Source organism: Ranitomeya variabilis, chromosome 1 (genome assembly GCF_051348905.1).
Source record: "Ranitomeya variabilis isolate aRanVar5 chromosome 1, aRanVar5.hap1, whole genome shotgun sequence".
NCBI lineage: Eukaryota > Metazoa > Chordata > Amphibia > Anura > Dendrobatidae > Ranitomeya > Ranitomeya variabilis.
The window spans coordinates 770,685,481-770,705,212 of record NC_135232.1 but is presented as its reverse complement, the minus strand read 5'-3'; the positions used below and the strand labels follow the sequence as shown (position 1 = coordinate 770,705,212).

Genomic DNA, 19,732 nt, shown 5'->3' with positions numbered 1-19,732 from the left:
AAACCCCCCCCCCCAAAAAAAAAAAAAAAAAAGAAAAAAGAAACTTGCCCAGCCTCAAGCTGCTTAGCATTTGCGATCTGACCAGAGCTGGCACATTCAGCTTAGAGTGGCCAATGACAGATTGTTCAAACCAGTGCGGCTCTTTTCAAGAGGAATACAATCGTCAGGGAAAGCTTGGATCAAAACGAAAAAACCAAGTCAACGGTACCAGGGATTCCCAGCCAGTCTCCCATGCTGGTACCTGCCTAGCCTCAAGCTGCTTAGCATTTGCGATCTGACGAGGGCAGGCACATTCAGCTTAGTGTGGCCATTGACCGATTGCTTTCGCGTCTGCTAGTCTTTTCAAGATGAAAACAATCGTAAGGGAAAGCTTTGAGAAAAAAAAAATAGCAAGTCAACGGTACCGGGGATTCCCAGCCAGTCTCCCATGCCGGTACTTGCCCAGCCTCAAGCTGCTTAGCGTTTGCGATCTGACGAGGGCAGGCACATTCAGCTTAGAGTGGCCATTGACGGACAACTAGCACCACAGCGGGTCTTTTCAAGAGATATAAAATTGTAAGGGAAAGCTTTGATAAACCCCCCCCCCAAAAAAAAAAAAAAGAAACTTGCCCAGCCTCAAGCTGCTTAGCATTTGCGATCTGACCAGAGATGGCACATTCAGCTTAGAGTGGCCAATGACAAATTGTTCACACCAGTGCGGCTCTTTTCAAGAGGAATACAATCGTTAGGGAAAGCTTGGATCAAAACGAAAAAACCAAGTCAACGGTACCAGGGATTCCCAGCCAGTCTCCCATGCTGGTACTTGCCTAGCCCCAAGCTGCTTAGCATTTGCGATCTGACGAGGGCAGGCACATTCAGCTTAGTGTGGCCATTGACCGATTGCTTTCGCGTCTGCTAGTCTTTTCAAGATGAAAACAATCGTAAGGGAAAGCTTTGAGAAAAACAAAATAGCAAGTCAACGGTACCGGGGATTCCCAGCCAGTCTCCCATGCCGGTACTTGCCCAGCCTCAAGCTGCTTAGCGTTTGCGATCTGACGAGGGCAGGCACATTCAGCTTAGAGTGGCCATTGACGGACAACTAGCACCACAGCGGGTCTTTTCAAGAGATATAAAATTGTAAGGGAAAGCTTTGATAAACCCCCCCCCCAAAAAAAAAAAAAAAAGAAACTTGCCCAGCCTCAAGCTGCTTAGCATTTGCGATCTAACCAGAGCTGGCACATTCAGCTTAGAGTGGCCAATGACAGATTGTTCACACCAGTGCGGCTCTTTTCAAGAGGAATACAATCGTCAGGGAAAGCTTGGATCAAAACGAAAAAACCAAGTCAACGGTACCAGGGATTCCCAGCCAGTCTCCCATGCTGGTACTTGCCTAGCCTCAAGCTGCTTAGCATTTGCGATCTGACGAGGGCAGGCACATTCAGCTTAGTGTGGCCATTGACCGATTGCTTTCGCGTCTGCTAGTCTTTTCAAGATGAAAACAATCGTAAGGGAAAGCTTTGAGAAAAACAAAATAGCAAGTCAACGGTACCGGGGATTCCCAGCCAGTCTCCCATGCCGGTACTTGCCCAGCCTCAAGCTGCTTAGCGTTTGCGATCTGACGAGGGCAGGCACATTCAGCTTAGAGTGGCCATTGACGGACAACTAGCACCACAGCGGGTCTTTTCAAGAGATATAAAATTGTAAGGGAAAGCTTTGATAAACCCCCCCCCCCAAAAAAAAAAAAAAAAAAAAAAAAAGAAACTTACCCAGCCTCAAGCTGCTTAGCATTTGCGATCTGACCAGAGCTGGCACATTCAGCTTAGAGTGGCCAATAACAGATTGTTCAAACCAGTGCGGCTCTTTTCAAGAGGAATACAATCGTCAGGGAAAGCTTGGATCAAAACGAAAAAACCAAGTCAACGGTACCAGGGATTCCCAGCCAGTCTCCCATGCTGGTACTTGCCTAGCCTCAAGCTGCTTAGCATTTGCGATCTGACGAGGGCAGGCACATTCAGCTTAGTGTGGCCATTGACCGATTGCTTTCGCGTCTGCTAGTCTTTTCAAGATGAAAACAATCGTAAGGGAAAGCTTTGAGAAAAAAAAAATAGCAAGTCAACGGTACCGGGGATTCCCAGCCAGTCTCCCATGCCGGTACTTGCCCAGCCTCAAGCTGCTTAGCGTTTGCGATCTGACGAGGGCAGGCACATTCAGCTTAGAGTGGCCATTGACGGACAACTAGCACCACAGCGGGTCTTTTCAAGAGATACAAAAATTGTAAGGGAAAGCTTTGATAAACCCCCCCCCCCCAAAAAAAAAAAAAAGAAACTTGCCCAGCCTCAAGCTGCTTAGCATTTGCGATCTAACCAGAGCTGGCACATTCAGCTTAGAGTGGCCAATGACAGATTGTTCACACCAGTGCGGCTCTTTTCAAGAGGAATACAATCGTCAGGGAAAGCTTGGATCAAAACGAAAAAACCAAGTCAACGGTACCAGGGATTCCCAGCCAGTCTCCCATGCTGGTACTTGCCTAGCCTCAAGCTGCTTAGCATTTGCGATCTGACGAGGGCAGGCACATTCAGCTTAGTGTGGCCATTGACCGATTGCTTTCGCGTCTGCTAGTCTTTTCAAGATGAAAACAATCGTAAGGGAAAGCTTTGAGAAAAACAAAATAGCAAGTCAACGGTACCAGGGATTCCCAGCCAGTCTCCCATGCCGGTACTTGCCCAGCCTCAAGCTGCTTAGCGTTTGCGATCTGACGAGGGCAGGCACATACAGCTTAGAGTGGCCATTGACGGACAACTAGCACCACAGCGGGTCTTTTCAAGAGATATAAAATTGTAAGGGAAAGCTTTGATAAACCCCCCCCCAAAAAAAAAAAAGAAAAAGAAACTTGCCCAGCCTCAAGCTGCTTAGCATTTGCGATCTAACCAGAGCTGGCACATTCAGCTTAGAGTGGCCAATGACAGATTGTTCACACCAGTGCGGCTCTTTTCAAGAGGAATACAATCGTCAGGGAAAGCTTGGATCAAAACGAAAAAACCAAGTCAACGGTACCAGGGATTCCCAGCCAGTCTCCCATGCTGGTACTTGCCTAGCCTCAAGCTGCTTAGCATTTGCGATCTGACGAGGGCAGGCACATTCAGCTTAGTGTGGCCATTGACCGATTGCTTTCGCGTCTGCTAGTCTTTTCAAGATGAAAACAATCGTAAGGGAAAGCTTTGAGAAAAACAAAATAGCAAGTCAACGGTACCGGGGATTCCCAGCCAGTCTCCCATGCCGGTACTTGCCCAACCTCAAGCTGCTTAGCGTTTGCGATCTGACGAGGGCAGGCACATTCAGCTTAGAGTGGCCATTGACGGACAACTAGCACCACAGCGGGTCTTTTCAAGAGATATAAAATTGTAAGGGAAAGCTTTGATAAACCCCCCCCCAAAAAAAAAAAAAAAAAGAAAAAAGAAACTTGCCCAGCCTCAAGCTGCTTAGCATTTGCGATCTGACCAGAGCTGGCACATTCAGCTTAGAGTGGCCAATGACAGATTGTTCAAACCAGTGCGGCTCTTTTCAAGAGGAATACAATCGTCAGGGAAAGCTTGGATCAAAACGAAAAAACCAAGTCAACGGTACCAGGGATTCCCAGCCAGTCTCCCATGCTGGTACTTGCCTAGCCTCAAGCTGCTTAGCATTTGCGATCTGACGAGGGCAGGCACATTCAGCTTAGTGTGGCCATTGACCGATTGCTTTCGCGTCTGCTAGTCTTTTCAAGATGAAAACAATCGTAAGGGAAAGCTTTGAGAAAAAAAAAATAGCAAGTCAACGGTACCGGGGATTCCCAGCCAGTCTCCCATGCCGGTACTTGCCCAGCCTCAAGCTGCTTAGCGTTTGCGATCTGACGAGGGCAGGCACATTCAGCTTAGAGTGGCCATTGACGGACAACTAGCACCACAGCGGGTCTTTTCAAGAGATATAAAATTGTAAGGGAAAGCTTTGATAAACCCCCCCCCCAAAAAAAAAAAAGAAACTTGCCCAGCCTCAAGCTGCTTAGCATTTGCGATCTGACCAGAGCTGGCACATTCAGCTTAGAGTGGCCAATGACAAATTGTTCACACCAGTGCGGCTCTTTTCAAGAGGAATACAATCGTTAGGGAAAGCTTGGATCAAAACGAAAAAACCAAGTCAACGGTACCAGGGATTCCCAGCCAGTCTCCCATGCTAGTACTTGCCTAGCCCCAAGCTGCTTAGCATTTGCGATCTGACGAGGGCAGGCACATTCAGCTTAGTGTGGCCATTGACCGATTGCTTTCGCGTCTGCTAGTCTTTTCAAGATGAAAACAATCGTAAGGGAAAGCTTTGAGAAAAACAAAATAGCAAGTCAACGGTACCGGGGATTCCCAGCCAGTCTCCCATGCCGGTACTTGCCCAGCCTCAAGCTGCTTAGCGTTTGCGATCTGACGAGGGCAGGCACATTCAGCTTAGAGTGGCCATTGACAGACAACTAGCACCACAGCGGGTCTTTTCAAGAGATATAAAATTGTAAGGGAAAGCTTTGATAACCCCCCCCCCCCCCAAAAAAAAAAAAAAGAAACTTGCCCAGCCTCAAGCTGCTTAGCATTTGCGATCTAACCAGAGCTGGCACATTCAGCTTAGAGTGGCCAATGACAGATTGTTCACACCAGTGCGGCTCTTTTCAAGAGGAATACAATCGTCAGGGAAAGCTTGGATCAAAACGAAAAAACCAAGTCAACGGTACCAGGGATTCCCAGCCAGTCTCCCATGCTGGTACTTGCCTAGCCTCAAGCTGCTTAGCATTTGCGATCTGACGAGGGCAGGCACATTCAGCTTAGTGTGGCCATTGACCGATTGCTTTCGCGTCTGCTAGTCTTTTCAAGATGAAAACAATCGTAAGGGAAAGCTTTGAGAAAAAAAAATAGCAAGTCAACGGTACCGGGGATTCCCAGCCAGTATCCCATGCCGGTACTTGCCCAGCCTCAAGCTGCTTAGCGTTTGCGATCTGACGAGGGCAGGCACATTCAGCTTAGAGTGGCCATTGACGGACAACTAGCACCACAGCGGGTCTTTTCAAGAGATATAAAATTGTAAGGGAAAGCTTTGATAAACCCCCCCCCCAAAAAAAAAAAAAAAAAAAAAAAAAAGAAACTTGCCCAGCCTCAAGCTGCTTAGCATTTGCGATCTGACCAGAGCTGGCACATTCAGCTTAGAGTGGCCAATGACAGATTGTTCAAACCAGTGCGGCTCTTTTCAAGAGGAATACAATCGTCAGTGAAAGCTTGGATCAAAACGAAAAAACCAAGTCAACGGTACCAGGGATTCCCAGCCAGTCTCCCATGCTGGTACTTGCCTAGCCTCAAGCTGCTTAGCATTTGCGATCTGACGAGGGCAGGCACATTCAGCTTAGTGTGGCCATTGACCGATTGCTTTCGCGTCTGCTAGTCTTTTCAAGATGAAAACAATCGTAAGGGAAAGCTTTGAGAAAAAAAAAATAGCAAGTCAACGGTACCGGGGATTCCCAGCCAGTCTCCCATGCCGGTACTTGCCCAGCCTCAAGCTGCTTAGCGTTTGCGATCTGACGAGGGCAGGCACATTCAGCTTAGAGTGGCCATTGACGGACAACTAGCACCACAGCGGGTCTTTTCAAGAGGTATAAAATTGTAAGGGAAAGCTTTGATAAACCCCCCCCCAAAAAAAAAAAAAAAGAAACTTGCCCAGCCTCAAGCTGCTTAGCATTTGCGATCTAACCAGAGCTGGCACATTCAGCTTAGAGTGGCCAATGACAGATTGTTCACACCAGTGCGGCTCTTTTCAAGAGGAATACAATCGTCAGGGAAAGCTTGGATCAAAACGAAAAAACCAAGTCAACGGTACCAGGGATTCCCAGCCAGTCTCCCATGCTGGTACTTGCCTAGCCTCAAGCTGCTTAGCATTTGCGATCTGACGAGGGCAGGCACATTCAGCTTAGTGTGGCCATTGACCGATTGCTTTCGCGTCTGCTAGTCTTTTCAAGATGAAAACAATCGTAAGGGAAAGCTTTGAGAAAAACAAAATAGCAAGTCAACGGTACCAGGGATTCCCAGCCAGTCTCCCATGCCGGTACTTGCCCAGCCTCAAGCTGCTTAGCGTTTGCGATCTGACGAGGGCAGGCACATTCAGCTTAGAGTGGCCATTGACGGACAACTAGCACCACAGCGGGTCTTTTCAAGAGATATAAAATTGTAAGGGAAAGCTTTGATAAACCCCCCCCCCCCAAAAAAAAAAAAAAGAAACTTGCCCAGCCTCAAGCTGCTTAGCATTTGCGATCTAACCAGAGCTGGCACATTCAGCTTAGAGTGGCCAATGACAGATTGTTCACACCAGTGCGGCTCTTTTCAAGAGGAATACAATCGTCAGGGAAAGCTTGGATCAAAACGAAAAAACCAAGTCAACGGTACCAGGGATTCCCAGCCAGTCTCCCATGCTGGTACTTGCCTAGCCTCAAGCTGCTTAGCATTTGCGATCTGACGAGGGCAGGCACATTCAGCTTAGTGTGGCCATTGACCGATTGCTTTCGCGTCTGCTAGTCTTTTCAAGATGAAAACAATCGTAAGGGAAAGCTTTGAGAAAAACAAAATAGCAAGTCAACGGTACCGGGGATTCCCAGCCAGTCTCCCATGCCGGTACTTGCCCAGCCTCAAGCTGCTTAGCGTTTGCGATCTGACGAGGGCAGGCACATTCAGCTTAGAGTGGCCATTGACGGACAACTAGCACCACAGCGGGTCTTTTCAAGAGATATAAAATTGTAAGGGAAAGCTTTGATAAACCCCCCCCCCCCAAAAAAAAAAAAAAAAAAGAAAAAAGAAACTTGCCCAGCCTCAAGCTGCTTAGCATTTGCGATCTGACCAGAGCTGGCACATTCAGCTTAGAGTGGCCAATGACAGATTGTTCAAACCAGTGCGGCTCTTTTCAAGAGGAATACAATCGTCAGGGAAAGCTTGGATCAAAACGAAAAAACCAAGTCAACGGTACCAGGGATTCCCAGCCAGTCTCCCATGCTGGTACTTGCCTAGCCTCAAGCTGCTTAGCATTTGCGATCTGACGAGGGCAGGCACATTCAGCTTAGTGTGGCCATTGACCGATTGCTTTCGCGTCTGCTAGTCTTTTCAAGATGAAAACAATCGTAAGGGAAAGCTTTGAGAAAAACAAAATAGCAAGTCAACGGTACCGGGGATTCCCAGCCAGTCTCCCATGCCGGTACTTGCCCAGCCTCAAGCTGCTTAGCGTTTGCGATCTGACGAGGGCAGGCACATTCAGCTTAGAGTGGCCATTGACAGACAACTAGCACCACAGCGGGTCTTTTCAAGAGATATAAAATTGTAAGGGAAAGCTTTGATAAACCCCCCCCCCCAAAAAAAAAAAAAGAAACTTGCCCAGCCTCAAGCTGCTTAGCATTTGCGATCTAACCAGAGCTGGCACATTCAGCTTAGAGTGGCCAATGACAGATTGTTCACACCAGTGCGGCTCTTTTCAAGAGGAATACAATCGTCAGGGAAAGCTTGGATCAAAACGAAAAAACCAAGTCAACGGTACCAGGGATTCCCAGCCAGTCTCCCATGCTGGTACTTGCCTAGCCTCAAGCTGCTTAGCATTTGCGATCTGACGAGGGCAGGCACATTCAGCTTAGTGTGGCCATTGACCGATTGCTTTCGCGTCTGCTAGTCTTTTCAAGATGAAAACAATCGTAAGGGAAAGCTTTGAGAAAAACAAAATAGCAAGTCAACGGTACCGGGGATTCCCAGCCAGTCTCCCATGCCGGTACTTGCCCAGCCTCAAGCTGCTTAGCGTTTGCGATCTGACGAGGGCAGGCACATTCAGCTTAGAGTGGCCATTGACGGACAACTAGCACCACAGCGGGTCTTTTCAAGAGATATAAAATTGTAAGGGAAAGCTTTGATAAACCCCCCCCCAAAAAAAAAAAAAAAGAAACTTGCCCAGCCTCAAGCTGCTTAGCATTTGCGATCTAACCAGAGCTGGCACATTCAGCTTAGAGTGGCCAATGACAGATTGTTCACACCAGTGCGGCTCTTTTCAAGAGGAATACAATCGTCAGGGAAAGCTTGGATCAAAACGAAAAAACCAAGTCAACGGTACCAGGGATTCCCAGCCAGTCTCCCATGCTGGTACTTGCCTAGCCTCAAGCTGCTTAGCATTTGCGATCTGACGAGGGCAGGCACATTCAGCTTAGTGTGGCCATTGACCGATTGCTTTCGCGTCTGCTAGTCTTTTCAAGATGAAAACAATCGTAAGGGAAAGCTTTGAGAAAAACAAAATAGCAAGTCAATGGTACCAGGGATTCCCAGCCAGTCTCCCATGCCAGTACTTGCCCAGCCTCAAGCTGCTTAGCGTTTGCGATCTGACGAGGGCAGGCACATTCAGCTTAGAGTGGCCATTGACGGACAACTAGCACCACAGCGGGTCTTTTCAAGAGATATAAAATTGTAAGGGAAAGCTTTGATAAACCCCCCCCCCCAAAAAAAAAAAAAAGAAACTTGCCCAGCCTCAAGCTGCTTAGCATTTGCGATCTAACCAGAGCTGGCACATTCAGCTTAGAGTGGCCAATGACAGATTGTTCACACCAGTGCGGCTCTTTTCAAGAGGAATACAATCGTCAGGGAAAGCTTGGATCAAAACGAAAAAACCAAGTCAACGGTACCAGGGATTCCCAGCCAGTCTCCCATGCTGGTACTTGCCTAGCCTCAAGCTGCTTAGCATTTGCGATCTGACGAGGGCAGGCACATTCAGCTTAGTGTGGCCATTGACCGATTGCTTTCGCGTCTGCTAGTCTTTTCAAGATGAAAACAATCGTAAGGGAAAGCTTTGAGAAAAACAAAATAGCAAGTCAACGGTACCGGGGATTCCCAGCCAGTCTCCCATGCCGGTACTTGCCCAGCCTCAAGCTGCTTAGCGTTTGCGATCTGACGAGGGCAGGCACATTCAGCTTAGAGTGGCCATTGACGGACAACTAGCACCACAGCGGGTCTTTTCAAGAGATATAAAATTGTAAGGGAAAGCTTTGATAAACCCCCCCCCCCAAAAAAAAAAAAAAAAAAGAAAAAAGAAACTTGCCCAGCCTCAAGCTGCTTAGCATTTGCGATCTGACCAGAGCTGGCACATTCAGCTTAGAGTGGCCAATGACAGATTGTTCAAACCAGTGCGGCTCTTTTCAAGAGGAATACAATCGTCAGGGAAAGCTTGGATCAAAACGAAAAAACCAAGTCAACGGTACCAGGGATTCCCAGCCAGTCTCCCATGCTGGTACTTGCCTAGCCTCAAGCTGCTTAGCATTTGCGATCTGACGAGGGCAGGCACATTCAGCTTAGTGTGGCCATTGACCGATTGCTTTCGCGTCTGCTAGTCTTTTCAAGATGAAAACAATCGTAAGGGAAAGCTTTGAGAAAAAAAAAATAGCAAGTCAACGGTACCGGGGATTCCCAGCCAGTCTCCCATGCCGGTACTTGCCCAGCCTCAAGCTGCTTAGCGTTTGCGATCTGACGAGGGCAGGCACATTCAGCTTAGAGTGGCCATTGACGGACAACTAGCACCACAGCGGGTCTTTTCAAGAGATATAAAATTGTAAGGGAAAGCTTTGATAAACCCCCCCCCCAAAAAAAAAAAAAAGAAACTTGCCCAGCCTCAAGCTGCTTAGCATTTGCGATCTGACCAGAGCTGGCACATTCAGCTTAGAGTGGCCAATGACAAATTGTTCACACCAGTGCGGCTCTTTTCAAGAGGAATACAATCGTTAGGGAAAGCTTGGATCAAAACGAAAAAACCAAGTCAACGGTACCAGGGATTCCCAGCCAGTCTCCCATGCTGGTACTTGCCTAGCCCCAAGCTGCTTAGCATTTGCGATCTGACGAGGGCAGGCACATTCAGCTTAGTGTGGCCATTGACCGATTGCTTTCGCGTCTGCTAGTCTTTTCAAGATGAAAACAATCGTAAGGGAAAGCTTTGAGAAAAACAAAATAGCAAGTCAACGGTACCGGGGATTCCCAGCCAGTCTCCCATGCCGGTACTTGCCCAGCCTCAAGCTGCTTAGCGTTTGCGATCTGACGAGGGCAGGCACATTCAGCTTAGAGTGGCCATTGACGGACAACTAGCACCACAGCGGGTCTTTTCAAGAGATATAAAATTGTAAGGGAAAGCTTTGATAAACCCCCCCCCCCCAAAAAAAAAAAAAAGAAACTTGCCCAGCCTCAAGCTGCTTAGCATTTGCGATCTAACCAGAGCTGGCACATTCAGCTTAGAGTGGCCAATGACAGATTGTTCACACCAGTGCGGCTCTTTTCAAGAGGAATACAATCGTCAGGGAAAGCTTGGATCAAAACGATAAAACCAAGTCAACGGTACCAGGGATTCCCAGCCAGTCTCCCATGCTGGTACTTGCCTAGCCTCAAGCTGCTTAGCATTTGCGATCTGACGAGGGCAGGCACATTCAGCTTAGTGTGGCCATTGACCGATTGCTTTCGCGTCTGCTAGTCTTTTCAAGATGAAAACAATCGTAAGGGAAAGCTTTGAGAAAAACAAAATAGCAAGTCAACGGTACCGGGGATTCCCAGCCAGTCTCCCATGCCGGTACTTGCCCAGCCTCAAGCTGCTTAGCGTTTGCGATCTGACGAGGGCAGGCACATTCAGCTTAGAGTGGCCATTGACGGACAACTAGCACCACAGCGGGTCTTTTCAAGAGATATAAAATTGTAAGGGAAAGCTTTGATAAACCCCCCCCCCAAAAAAAAAAAAAAAAAAGAAAAAAGAAACTTGCCCAGCCTCAAGCTGCTTAGCATTTGCGATCTGACCAGAGCTGGCACATTCAGCTTAGAGTGGCCAATGACAGATTGTTCAAACCAGTGCGGCTCTTTTCAAGAGGAATACAATCGTCAGGGAAAGCTTGGATCAAAACGAAAAAACCAAGTCAACGGTACCAGGGATTCCCAGCCAGTCTCCCATGCTGGTACTTGCCTAGCCTCAAGCTGCTTAGCATTTGCGATCTGACGAGGGCAGGCACATTCAGCTTAGTGTGGCCATTGACCGATTGCTTTCGCGTCTGCTAGTCTTTTCAAGATGAAAACAATCGTAAGGGAAAGCTTTGAGAAAAAAAAAATAGCAAGTCAACGGTACCGGGGATTCCCAGCCAGTCTCCCATGCCGGTACTTGCCCAGCCTCAAGCTGCTTAGCGTTTGCGATCTGACGAGGGCAGGCACATTCAGCTTAGAGTGGCCATTGACGGACAACTAGCACCACAGCGGGTCTTTTCAAGAGATATAAAATTGTAAGGGAAAGCTTTGATAAACCCCCCCCCCAAAAAAAAAAAAAAAGAAACTTGCCCAGCCTCAAGCTGCTTAGCATTTGCGATCTAACCAGAGCTGGCACATTCAGCTTAGAGTGGCCAATGACAGATTGTTCACACCAGTGCGGCTCTTTTCAAGAGGAATACAATCGTCAGGGAAAGCTTGGATCAAAACGAAAAAACCAAGTCAACGGTACCAGGGATTCCCAGCCAGTCTCCCATGCTGGTACTTGCCTAGCCTCAAGCTGCTTAGCATTTGCGATCTGACGAGGGCAGGCACATTCAGCTTAGTGTGGCCATTGACCGATTGCTTTCGCGTCTGCTAGTCTTTTCAAGATGAAAACAATCGTAAGGGAAAGCTTTGAGAAAAACAAAATAGCAAGTCAACGGTACCGGGGATTCCCAGCCAGTCTCCCATGCCGGTACTTGCCCAGCCTCAAGCTGCTTAGCGTTTGCGATCTGACGAGGGCAGGCACATTCAGCTTAGAGTGGCCATTGACAGACAACTAGCACCACAGCGGGTCTTTTCAAGAGATATAAAATTGTAAGGGAAAGCTTTGATAAACCCCCCCCCCCCAAAAAAAAAAAAAAAAAAAAAAAAAAAAAGAAACTTGCCCAGCCTCAAGCTGCTTAGCATTTGCGATCTGACCAGAGCTGGCACATTCAGCTTAGAGTGGCCAATGACAGATTGTTCAAACCAGTGCGGCTCTTTTCAAGAGGAATACAATCGTCAGGGAAAGCTTGGATCAAAACGAAAAAACCAAGTCAACGGTACCAGGGATTCCCAGCCAGTCTCCCATGCTGGTACTTGCCTAGCCTCAAGCTGCTTAGCATTTGCGATCTGACGAGGGCAGGCACATTCAGCTTAGTGTGGCCATTGACCGATTGCTTTCGCGTCTGCTAGTCTTTTCAAGATGAAAACAATCGTAAGGGAAAGCTTTGAGAAAAAAAAAATAGCAAGTCAACGGTACCGGGGATTCCCAGCCAGTCTCCCATGCCGGTACTTGCCCAGCCTCAAGCTGCTTAGCGTTTGCGATCTGACGAGGGCAGGCACATTCAGCTTAGAGTGGCCATTGACAGACAACTAGCACCACAGCGGGTCTTTTCAAGAGATATAAAATTGTAAGGGAAAGCTTTGATAAACCCCCCCCCCCCCAAAAAAAAAAAAAAGAAACTTGCCCAGCCTCAAGCTGCTTAGCATTTGCGATCTAACCAGAGCTGGCACATTCAGCTTAGAGTGGCCAATGACAGATTGTTCACACCAGTGCGGCTCTTTTCAAGAGGAATACAATCGTCAGGGAAAGCTTGGATCAAAACGAAAAAACCAAGTCAACGGTACCAGGGATTCCCAGCCAGTCTCCCATGCTGGTACTTGCCTAGCCTCAAGCTGCTTAGCATTTGCAATCTGACGAGGGCAGGCACATTCAGCTTAGTGTGGCCATTGACCGATTGCTTTCGCGTCTGCTAGTCTTTTCAAGATGAAAACAATCGTAAGGGAAAGCTTTGAGAAAAACAAAATAGCAAGTCAACGGTACCAGGGATTCCCAGCCAGTCTCCCATGCCGGTACTTGCCCAGCCTCAAGCTGCTTAGCGTTTGCGATCTGACGAGGGCAGGCACATTCAGCTTAGAGTGGCCATTGACGGACAACTAGCACCACAGCGGGTCTTTTCAAGAGATATAAAATTGTAAGGGAAAGCTTTGATAAACCCCCCCCCCCCCAAAAAAAAAAAAAAAAGAAACTTGCCCAGCCTCAAGCTGCTTAGCATTTGCGATCTGACGAGGGCAGGCACATTCAGCTTAGAGTGGCCATTGACGGACAACTAGCACCACAGCGGGTCTTTTCAAGAGATATAAAATTGTAAGGGAAAGCTTTGATAAACCCCCCCCCCCAAAAAAAAAAAAAAAAAAAAAAAAAAAAAGAAACTTGCCCAGCCTCAAGCTGCTTAGCATTTGCGATCTGACCAGAGCTGGCACATTCAGCTTAGAGTGGCCAATGACAGATTGTTCAAACCAGTGCGGCTCTTTTCAAGAGGAATACAATCGTCAGGGAAAGCTTGGATCAAAACGAAAAAACCAAGTCAACGGTACCAGGGATTCCCAGCCAGTCTCCCATGCTGGTACTTGCCTAGCCTCAAGCTGCTTAGCATTTGCGATCTGACGAGGGCAGGCACATTCAGCTTAGTGTGGCCATTGACCGATTGCTTTCGCGTCTGCTAGTCTTTTCAAGATGAAAACAATCGTAAGGGAAAGCTTTGAGAAAAAAAAAATAGCAAGTCAACGGTACCGGGGATTCCCAGCCAGTCTCCCATGCCGGTACTTGCCCAGCCTCAAGCTGCTTAGCGTTTGCGATCTGACGAGGGCAGGCACATTCAGCTTAGAGTGGCCATTGACGGACAACTAGCACCACAGCGGGTCTTTTCAAGAGATATAAAATTGTAAGGGAAAGCTTTGATAAACCCCCCCCCCAAAAAAAAAAAAAAAGAAACTTGCCCAGCCTCAAGCTGCTTAGCATTTGCGATCTAACCAGAGCTGGCACATTCAGCTTAGAGTGGCCAATGACAGATTGTTCACACCAGTGCGGCTCTTTTCAAGAGGAATACAATCGTCAGGGAAAGCTTGGATCAAAACGAAAAAACCAAGTCAACGGTACCAGGGATTCCCAGCCAGTCTCCCATGCTGGTACTTGCCTAGCCTCAAGCTGCTTAGCATTTGCGATCTGACGAGGGCAGGCACATTCAGCTTAGTGTGGCCATTGACCGATTGCTTTCGCGTCTGCTAGTCTTTTCAAGATGAAAACAATCGTAAGGGAAAGCTTTGAGAAAAACAAAATAGCAAGTCAACGGTACCGGGGATTCCCAGCCAGTCTCCCATGCCGGTACTTGCCCAGCCTCAAGCTGCTTAGCGTTTGCGATCTGACGAGGGCAGGCACATTCAGCTTAGAGTGGCCATTGACAGACAACTAGCACCACAGCGGGTCTTTTCAAGAGATATAAAATTGTAAGGGAAAGCTTTGATAAACCCCCCCCCCCCAAAAAAAAAAAAAAAAAAAACTTGCCCAGCCTCAAGCTGCTTAGCATTTGCGATCTGACCAGAGCTGGCACATTCAGCTTAGAGTGGCCAATGACAGATTGTTCAAACCAGTGCGGCTCTTTTCAAGAGGAATACAATCGTCAGGGAAAGCTTGGATCAAAACGAAAAAACCAAGTCAACGGTACCAGGGATTCCCAGCCAGTCTCCCATGCTGGTACTTGCCTAGCCTCAAGCTGCTTAGCATTTGCGATCTGACGAGGGCAGGCACATTCAGCTTAGTGTGGCCATTGACCGATTGCTTTCGCGTCTGCTAGTCTTTTCAAGATGAAAACAATCGTAAGGGAAAGCTTTGAGAAAAAAAAAATAGCAAGTCAACGGTACCGGGGATTCCCAGCCAGTCTCCCATGCCGGTACTTGCCCAGCCTCAAGCTGCTTAGCGTTTGCGATCTGACGAGGGCAGGCACATTCAGCTTAGAGTGGCCATTGACAGACAACTAGCACCACAGCGGGTCTTTTCAAGAGATATAAAATTGTAAGGGAAAGCTTTGATAAACCCCCCCCCCCCCAAAAAAAAAAAAAAGAAACTTGCCCAGCCTCAAGCTGCTTAGCATTTGCGATCTAACCAGAGCTGGCACATTCAGCTTAGAGTGGCCAATGACAGATTGTTCACACCAGTGCGGCTCTTTTCAAGAGGAATACAATCGTCAGGGAAAGCTTGGATCAAAACGAAAAAACCAAGTCAACGGTACCAGGGATTCCCAGCCAGTCTCCCATGCTGGTACTTGCCTAGCCTCAAGCTGCTTAGCATTTGCAATCTGACGAGGGCAGGCACATTCAGCTTAGTGTGGCCATTGACCGATTGCTTTCGCGTCTGCTAGTCTTTTCAAGATGAAAACAATCGTAAGGGAAAGCTTTGAGAAAAACAAAATAGCAAGTCAACGGTACCAGGGATTCCCAGCCAGTCTCCCATGCCGGTACTTGCCCAGCCTCAAGCTGCTTAGCGTTTGCGATCTGACGAGGGCAGGCACATTCAGCTTAGAGTGGCCATTGACGGACAACTAGCACCACAGCGGGTCTTTTCAAGAGATATAAAATTGTAAGGGAAAGCTTTGATAAACCCCCCCCCCCCCCAAAAAAAAAAAAAAAAGAAACTTGCCCAGCCTCAAGCTGCTTAGCATTTGCGATCTGACGAGGGCAGGCACATTCAGCTTAGAGTGGCCATTGACGGACAACTAGCACCACAGCGGGTCTTTTCAAGAGATATAAAATTGTAAGGGAAAGCTTTGATAAACCCCCCCCCCCAAAAAAAAAAAAAAAAAAAAAAAAAAAAAGAAACTTGCCCAGCCTCAAGCTGCTTAGCATTTGCGATCTGACCAGAGCTGGCACATTCAGCTTAGAGTGGCCAATGACAGATTGTTCAAACCAGTGCGGCTCTTTTCAAGAGGAATACAATCGTCAGGGAAAGCTTGGATCAAAACGAAAAAACCAAGTCAACGGTACCAGGGATTCCCAGCCAGTCTCCCATGCTGGTACTTGCCTAGCCTCAAGCTGCTTAGCATTTGCGATCTGACGAGGGCAGGCACATTCAGCTTAGTGTGGCCATTGACCGATTGCTTTCGCGTCTGCTAGTCTTTTCAAGATGAAAACAATCGTAAGGGAAAGCTTTGAGAAAAAAAAAATAGCAAGTCAACGGTACCGGGGATTCCCAGCCAGTCTCCCATGCCGGTACTTGCCCAGCCTCAAGCTGCTTAGCGTTTGCGATCTGACGAGGGCAGGCACATTCAGCTTAGAGTGGCCATTGACAGACAACTAGCACCACAGCGGGTCTTTTCAAGAGATATAAAATTGTAAGGGAAAGCTTTGATAAACCCCCCCCCCCCCCAAAAAAAAAAAAAAGAAACTTGCCCAGCCTCAAGCTGCTTAGCATTTGCGATCTAACCAGAGCTGGCACATTCAGCTTAGAGTGGCCAATGACAGATTGTTCACACCAGTGCGGCTCTTTTCAAGAGGAATACAATCGTCAGGGAAAGCTTGGATCAAAACGAAAAAACCAAGTCAACGGTACCAGGGATTCCCAGCCAGTCTCCCATGCTGGTACTTGCCTAGCCTCAAGCTGCTTAGCATTTGCAATCTGACGAGGGCAGGCACATTCAGCTTAGTGTGGCCATTGACCGATTGCTTTCGCGTCTGCTAGTCTTTTCAAGATGAAAACAATCGTAAGGGAAAGCTTTGAGAAAAACAAAATAGCAAGTCAACGGTACCAGGGATTCCCAGCCAGTCTCCCATGCCGGTACTTGCCCAGCCTCAAGCTGCTTAGCGTTTGCGATCTGACGAGGGCAGGCACATTCAGCTTAGAGTGGCCATTGACGGACAACTAGCACCACAGCGGGTCTTTTCAAGAGATATAAAATTGTAAGGGAAAGCTTTGATAAACCCCCCCCCCCAAAAAAAAAAAAAAAAAGAAACTTGCCCAGCCTCAAGCTGCTTAGCATTTGCGATCTAACCAGAGCTGGCACATTCAGCTTAGAGTGGCCAATGACAGATTGTTCACACCAGTGCGGCTCTTTTCAAGAGGAATACAATCGTCAGGGAAAGCTTGGATCAAAACGAAAAAACCAAGTCAACGGTACCAGGGATTCCCAGCCAGTCTCCCATGCTGGTACTTGCCTAGCCTCAAGCTGCTTAGCATTTGCGATCTGACGAGGGCAGGCACATTCAGCTTAGTGTGGCCATTGACCGATTGCTTTCGCGTCTGCTAGTCTTTTCAAGATGAAAACAATCGTAAGGGAAAGCTTTGAGAAAAACAAAATAGCAAGTCAACGGTACCGGGGATTCCCAGCCAGTCTCCCATGCCGGTACTTGCCCAGCCTCAAGCTGCTTAGCGTTTGCGATCTGACGAGGGCAGGCACATTCAGCTTAGAGTGGCCATTGACGGACAACTAGCACCACAGCGGGTCTTTTCAAGAGATATAAAATTGTAAGGGAAAGCTTTGATAAACCCCCCCCCCCCAAAAAAAAAAAAAAAAGAAAAAAGAAACTTGCCCAGCCTCAAGCTGCTTAGCATTTGCGATCTGACCAGAGCTGGCACATTCAGCTTAGAGTGGCCAATGACAGATTGTTCAAACCAGTGCGGCTCTTTTCAAGAGGAATACAATCGTCAGGGAAAGCTTGGATCAAAACGAAAAAACCAAGTCAACGGTACCAGGGATTCCCAGCCAGTCTCCCATGCTGGTACTTGCCTAGCCTCAAGCTGCTTAGCATTTGCGATCTGACGAGGGCAGGCACATTCAGCTTAGTGTGGCCATTGACCGATTGCTTTCGCGTCTGCTAGTCTTTTCAAGATGAAAACAATCGTAAGGGAAAGCTTTGAGAAAAAAAAAATAGCAAGTCAACGGTACCGGGGATTCCCTGCCAGTCTCCCATGCCGGTACTTGCCCAGCCTCAAGCTGCTTAGCGTTTGCGATCTGACGAGGGCAGGCACATTCAGCTTAGAGTGGCCATTGACGGACAACTAGCACCACAGCGGGTCTTTTCAAGAGATATAAAATTGTAAGGGAAAGCTTTGATAAACCCCCCCCCCAAAAAAAAAAAAAAAAAGAAACTTGCCCAGCCTCAAGCTGCTTAGCATTTGCGATCTGACCAGAGCTGGCACATTCAGCTTAGAGTGGCCAATGACAAATTGTTCACACCAGTGCGGCTCTTTTCAAGAGGAATACAATCGTTAGGGAAAGCTTGGATCAAAACGAAAAAACCAAGTCAACGGTACCAGGGATTCCCAGCCAGTCTCCCATGCTGGTACTTGCCTAGCCCCAAGCTGCTTAGCATTTGCGATCTGACGAGGGCAGGCACATTCAGCTTAGTGTGGCCATTGACCGATTGCTTTCGCGTCTGCTAGTCTTTTCAAGATGAAAACAATCGTAAGGGAAAGCTTTGAGAAAAACAAAATAGCAAGTCAACGGTACCGGGGATTCCCAGCCAGTCTCCCATGCCGGTACTTGCCCAGCCTCAAGCTGCTTAGCGTTTGCGATCTGACGAGGGCAGGCACATTCAGCTTAGAGTGGCCATTGACGGACAACTAGCACCACAGCGGGTCTTTTCAAGAGATATAAAATTGTAAGGGAAAGCTTTGATAAACCCCCCCCCCCAAAAAAAAAAAAAGAAACTTGCCCAGCCTCAAGCTGCTTAGCATTTGCGATCTAACCAGAGCTGGCACATTCAGCTTAGAGTGGCCAATGACAGATTGTTCACACCAGTGCGGCTCTTTTCAAGAGGAATACAATCGTCAGGGAAAGCTTGGATCAAAACGAAAAAACCAAGTCAACGGTACCAGGGATTCCCAGCCAGTCTCCCATGCTGGTACTTGCCTAGCCTCAAGCTGCTTAGCATTTGCGATCTGACGAGGGCAGGCACATTCAGCTTAGTGTGGCCATTGACCGATTGCTTTCGCGTCTGCTAGTCTTTTCAAGATGAAAACAATCGTAAGGGAAAGCTTTGAGAAAAACAAAATAGCAAGTCAACGGTACCGGGGATTCCCAGCCAGTCTCCCATGCCGGTACTTGCCCAGCCTCAAGCTGCTTAGCGTTTGCGATCTGACGAGGGCAGGCACATTCAGCTTAGAGTGGCCATTGACGGACAACTAGCACCACAGCGGGTCTTTTCAAGAGATATAAAATTGTAAGGGAAAGCTTTGATAAACCCCCCCCCCAAAAAAAAAAAAAAAAAAGAAACTTGCCCAGCCTCAAGCTGCTTAGCATTTGCGATCTGACCAGAGCTGGCACATTCAGCTTAGAGTGGCCAATGACAGATTGTTCAAACCAGTGCGGCTCTTTTCAAGAGGAATACAATCGTCAGGGAAAGCTTGGATCAAAACGAAAAAACCAAGTCAACGGTACCTGGGATTCCCAGCCAGTCTCCCATGCTGGTACTTGCCTAGCCTCAAGCTGCTTAGCATTTGCGATCTGACGAGGGCAGGCACATTCAGCTTAGTGTGGCTATTGACCGATTGCTTTCGCGTCTGCTAGTCTTTTCAAGATGAAAACAATCGTAAGGGAAAGCTTTGAGAAAAAAAAAATAGCAAGTCAATGGTACCGGGGATTCCCAGCCAGTCTCCCATGCCGGTACTTGCCCAGCCGCAAGCTGCTTAGCGTTTGCGATCTGACGAGGGCAGGCACATTCAGCTTAGAGTGGCCATTGACGGACAACTAGCACCACAGCGGGTCTTTTCAAGAGATATAAAATTGTAAGGGAAAGCTTTGATAAACCCCCCCCCCCAAAAAAAAAAAAAAGAAACTTGCCCAGCCTCAAGCTGCTTAGCATTTGCGATCTAACCAGAGCTGGCACATTCAGCTTAGAGTGGCCAATGACAGATTGTTCACACCAGTGCGGCT

General features: G+C 47.8%; 64 pseudogenes; all 64 read right to left on the bottom strand.

The window, feature by feature from the left end:
• Positions 1 to 196: 196 nt before the first annotated feature.
• Positions 197 to 315, bottom strand: LOC143798676 (5S ribosomal RNA; annotated as a pseudogene).
• A 77-nt stretch (positions 316 to 392) lies between these two features.
• On the bottom strand, positions 393 to 511 carry LOC143799480 (5S ribosomal RNA; annotated as a pseudogene).
• Positions 512 to 757: 246 nt separating this feature from the next.
• Positions 758 to 876, bottom strand: LOC143798101 (5S ribosomal RNA; annotated as a pseudogene).
• Positions 877 to 953: 77 nt separating this feature from the next.
• On the bottom strand, positions 954 to 1,072 carry LOC143799479 (5S ribosomal RNA; annotated as a pseudogene).
• A 248-nt stretch (positions 1,073 to 1,320) lies between these two features.
• LOC143794678 (5S ribosomal RNA) lies at positions 1,321 to 1,439 on the bottom strand (annotated as a pseudogene).
• A 77-nt stretch (positions 1,440 to 1,516) lies between these two features.
• Positions 1,517 to 1,635, bottom strand: LOC143799478 (5S ribosomal RNA; annotated as a pseudogene).
• A 258-nt stretch (positions 1,636 to 1,893) lies between these two features.
• Positions 1,894 to 2,012, bottom strand: LOC143794666 (5S ribosomal RNA; annotated as a pseudogene).
• Positions 2,013 to 2,089: 77 nt separating this feature from the next.
• Positions 2,090 to 2,208, bottom strand: LOC143799477 (5S ribosomal RNA; annotated as a pseudogene).
• A 249-nt stretch (positions 2,209 to 2,457) lies between these two features.
• Positions 2,458 to 2,576, bottom strand: LOC143794655 (5S ribosomal RNA; annotated as a pseudogene).
• Positions 2,577 to 2,653: 77 nt separating this feature from the next.
• Positions 2,654 to 2,772, bottom strand: LOC143800336 (5S ribosomal RNA; annotated as a pseudogene).
• Positions 2,773 to 3,021: 249 nt separating this feature from the next.
• On the bottom strand, positions 3,022 to 3,140 carry LOC143794644 (5S ribosomal RNA; annotated as a pseudogene).
• Positions 3,141 to 3,591: 451 nt separating this feature from the next.
• On the bottom strand, positions 3,592 to 3,710 carry LOC143794633 (5S ribosomal RNA; annotated as a pseudogene).
• A 77-nt stretch (positions 3,711 to 3,787) lies between these two features.
• On the bottom strand, positions 3,788 to 3,906 carry LOC143799476 (5S ribosomal RNA; annotated as a pseudogene).
• Positions 3,907 to 4,150: 244 nt separating this feature from the next.
• Positions 4,151 to 4,269, bottom strand: LOC143797953 (5S ribosomal RNA; annotated as a pseudogene).
• Positions 4,270 to 4,346: 77 nt separating this feature from the next.
• Positions 4,347 to 4,465, bottom strand: LOC143799474 (5S ribosomal RNA; annotated as a pseudogene).
• Positions 4,466 to 4,714: 249 nt separating this feature from the next.
• LOC143794621 (5S ribosomal RNA) lies at positions 4,715 to 4,833 on the bottom strand (annotated as a pseudogene).
• A 453-nt stretch (positions 4,834 to 5,286) lies between these two features.
• Positions 5,287 to 5,405, bottom strand: LOC143794610 (5S ribosomal RNA; annotated as a pseudogene).
• A 77-nt stretch (positions 5,406 to 5,482) lies between these two features.
• LOC143799473 (5S ribosomal RNA) lies at positions 5,483 to 5,601 on the bottom strand (annotated as a pseudogene).
• Positions 5,602 to 5,847: 246 nt separating this feature from the next.
• On the bottom strand, positions 5,848 to 5,966 carry LOC143794598 (5S ribosomal RNA; annotated as a pseudogene).
• Positions 5,967 to 6,043: 77 nt separating this feature from the next.
• LOC143798645 (5S ribosomal RNA) lies at positions 6,044 to 6,162 on the bottom strand (annotated as a pseudogene).
• Positions 6,163 to 6,410: 248 nt separating this feature from the next.
• LOC143794587 (5S ribosomal RNA) lies at positions 6,411 to 6,529 on the bottom strand (annotated as a pseudogene).
• A 77-nt stretch (positions 6,530 to 6,606) lies between these two features.
• On the bottom strand, positions 6,607 to 6,725 carry LOC143799472 (5S ribosomal RNA; annotated as a pseudogene).
• Positions 6,726 to 6,984: 259 nt separating this feature from the next.
• Positions 6,985 to 7,103, bottom strand: LOC143794576 (5S ribosomal RNA; annotated as a pseudogene).
• A 77-nt stretch (positions 7,104 to 7,180) lies between these two features.
• Positions 7,181 to 7,299, bottom strand: LOC143799471 (5S ribosomal RNA; annotated as a pseudogene).
• Positions 7,300 to 7,545: 246 nt separating this feature from the next.
• LOC143794564 (5S ribosomal RNA) lies at positions 7,546 to 7,664 on the bottom strand (annotated as a pseudogene).
• Positions 7,665 to 7,741: 77 nt separating this feature from the next.
• Positions 7,742 to 7,860, bottom strand: LOC143799470 (5S ribosomal RNA; annotated as a pseudogene).
• Positions 7,861 to 8,106: 246 nt separating this feature from the next.
• On the bottom strand, positions 8,107 to 8,225 carry LOC143794553 (5S ribosomal RNA; annotated as a pseudogene).
• Positions 8,226 to 8,302: 77 nt separating this feature from the next.
• Positions 8,303 to 8,421, bottom strand: LOC143798521 (5S ribosomal RNA; annotated as a pseudogene).
• Positions 8,422 to 8,668: 247 nt separating this feature from the next.
• On the bottom strand, positions 8,669 to 8,787 carry LOC143794541 (5S ribosomal RNA; annotated as a pseudogene).
• A 77-nt stretch (positions 8,788 to 8,864) lies between these two features.
• On the bottom strand, positions 8,865 to 8,983 carry LOC143799469 (5S ribosomal RNA; annotated as a pseudogene).
• Positions 8,984 to 9,241: 258 nt separating this feature from the next.
• LOC143794530 (5S ribosomal RNA) lies at positions 9,242 to 9,360 on the bottom strand (annotated as a pseudogene).
• Positions 9,361 to 9,437: 77 nt separating this feature from the next.
• On the bottom strand, positions 9,438 to 9,556 carry LOC143799468 (5S ribosomal RNA; annotated as a pseudogene).
• Positions 9,557 to 9,802: 246 nt separating this feature from the next.
• Positions 9,803 to 9,921, bottom strand: LOC143798100 (5S ribosomal RNA; annotated as a pseudogene).
• A 77-nt stretch (positions 9,922 to 9,998) lies between these two features.
• On the bottom strand, positions 9,999 to 10,117 carry LOC143799467 (5S ribosomal RNA; annotated as a pseudogene).
• Positions 10,118 to 10,365: 248 nt separating this feature from the next.
• Positions 10,366 to 10,484, bottom strand: LOC143794519 (5S ribosomal RNA; annotated as a pseudogene).
• Positions 10,485 to 10,561: 77 nt separating this feature from the next.
• LOC143799466 (5S ribosomal RNA) lies at positions 10,562 to 10,680 on the bottom strand (annotated as a pseudogene).
• A 257-nt stretch (positions 10,681 to 10,937) lies between these two features.
• Positions 10,938 to 11,056, bottom strand: LOC143794507 (5S ribosomal RNA; annotated as a pseudogene).
• A 77-nt stretch (positions 11,057 to 11,133) lies between these two features.
• LOC143799465 (5S ribosomal RNA) lies at positions 11,134 to 11,252 on the bottom strand (annotated as a pseudogene).
• A 247-nt stretch (positions 11,253 to 11,499) lies between these two features.
• On the bottom strand, positions 11,500 to 11,618 carry LOC143794495 (5S ribosomal RNA; annotated as a pseudogene).
• Positions 11,619 to 11,695: 77 nt separating this feature from the next.
• LOC143799462 (5S ribosomal RNA) lies at positions 11,696 to 11,814 on the bottom strand (annotated as a pseudogene).
• A 263-nt stretch (positions 11,815 to 12,077) lies between these two features.
• Positions 12,078 to 12,196, bottom strand: LOC143794484 (5S ribosomal RNA; annotated as a pseudogene).
• Positions 12,197 to 12,273: 77 nt separating this feature from the next.
• Positions 12,274 to 12,392, bottom strand: LOC143799461 (5S ribosomal RNA; annotated as a pseudogene).
• A 249-nt stretch (positions 12,393 to 12,641) lies between these two features.
• On the bottom strand, positions 12,642 to 12,760 carry LOC143798883 (5S ribosomal RNA; annotated as a pseudogene).
• Positions 12,761 to 12,837: 77 nt separating this feature from the next.
• LOC143798644 (5S ribosomal RNA) lies at positions 12,838 to 12,956 on the bottom strand (annotated as a pseudogene).
• Positions 12,957 to 13,391: 435 nt separating this feature from the next.
• LOC143794473 (5S ribosomal RNA) lies at positions 13,392 to 13,510 on the bottom strand (annotated as a pseudogene).
• A 77-nt stretch (positions 13,511 to 13,587) lies between these two features.
• On the bottom strand, positions 13,588 to 13,706 carry LOC143799460 (5S ribosomal RNA; annotated as a pseudogene).
• A 247-nt stretch (positions 13,707 to 13,953) lies between these two features.
• On the bottom strand, positions 13,954 to 14,072 carry LOC143794462 (5S ribosomal RNA; annotated as a pseudogene).
• A 77-nt stretch (positions 14,073 to 14,149) lies between these two features.
• LOC143799459 (5S ribosomal RNA) lies at positions 14,150 to 14,268 on the bottom strand (annotated as a pseudogene).
• Positions 14,269 to 14,518: 250 nt separating this feature from the next.
• Positions 14,519 to 14,637, bottom strand: LOC143794449 (5S ribosomal RNA; annotated as a pseudogene).
• A 77-nt stretch (positions 14,638 to 14,714) lies between these two features.
• On the bottom strand, positions 14,715 to 14,833 carry LOC143799458 (5S ribosomal RNA; annotated as a pseudogene).
• Positions 14,834 to 15,082: 249 nt separating this feature from the next.
• Positions 15,083 to 15,201, bottom strand: LOC143798882 (5S ribosomal RNA; annotated as a pseudogene).
• A 77-nt stretch (positions 15,202 to 15,278) lies between these two features.
• LOC143798642 (5S ribosomal RNA) lies at positions 15,279 to 15,397 on the bottom strand (annotated as a pseudogene).
• A 436-nt stretch (positions 15,398 to 15,833) lies between these two features.
• Positions 15,834 to 15,952, bottom strand: LOC143794437 (5S ribosomal RNA; annotated as a pseudogene).
• Positions 15,953 to 16,029: 77 nt separating this feature from the next.
• Positions 16,030 to 16,148, bottom strand: LOC143799457 (5S ribosomal RNA; annotated as a pseudogene).
• Positions 16,149 to 16,398: 250 nt separating this feature from the next.
• Positions 16,399 to 16,517, bottom strand: LOC143798881 (5S ribosomal RNA; annotated as a pseudogene).
• Positions 16,518 to 16,594: 77 nt separating this feature from the next.
• Positions 16,595 to 16,713, bottom strand: LOC143798641 (5S ribosomal RNA; annotated as a pseudogene).
• Positions 16,714 to 16,963: 250 nt separating this feature from the next.
• Positions 16,964 to 17,082, bottom strand: LOC143794426 (5S ribosomal RNA; annotated as a pseudogene).
• A 77-nt stretch (positions 17,083 to 17,159) lies between these two features.
• On the bottom strand, positions 17,160 to 17,278 carry LOC143799456 (5S ribosomal RNA; annotated as a pseudogene).
• Positions 17,279 to 17,535: 257 nt separating this feature from the next.
• On the bottom strand, positions 17,536 to 17,654 carry LOC143794414 (5S ribosomal RNA; annotated as a pseudogene).
• A 445-nt stretch (positions 17,655 to 18,099) lies between these two features.
• Positions 18,100 to 18,218, bottom strand: LOC143798099 (5S ribosomal RNA; annotated as a pseudogene).
• Positions 18,219 to 18,295: 77 nt separating this feature from the next.
• LOC143799455 (5S ribosomal RNA) lies at positions 18,296 to 18,414 on the bottom strand (annotated as a pseudogene).
• A 246-nt stretch (positions 18,415 to 18,660) lies between these two features.
• On the bottom strand, positions 18,661 to 18,779 carry LOC143794403 (5S ribosomal RNA; annotated as a pseudogene).
• Positions 18,780 to 18,856: 77 nt separating this feature from the next.
• On the bottom strand, positions 18,857 to 18,975 carry LOC143799454 (5S ribosomal RNA; annotated as a pseudogene).
• A 250-nt stretch (positions 18,976 to 19,225) lies between these two features.
• Positions 19,226 to 19,344, bottom strand: LOC143800420 (5S ribosomal RNA; annotated as a pseudogene).
• Positions 19,345 to 19,732: the final 388 nt, after the last annotated feature.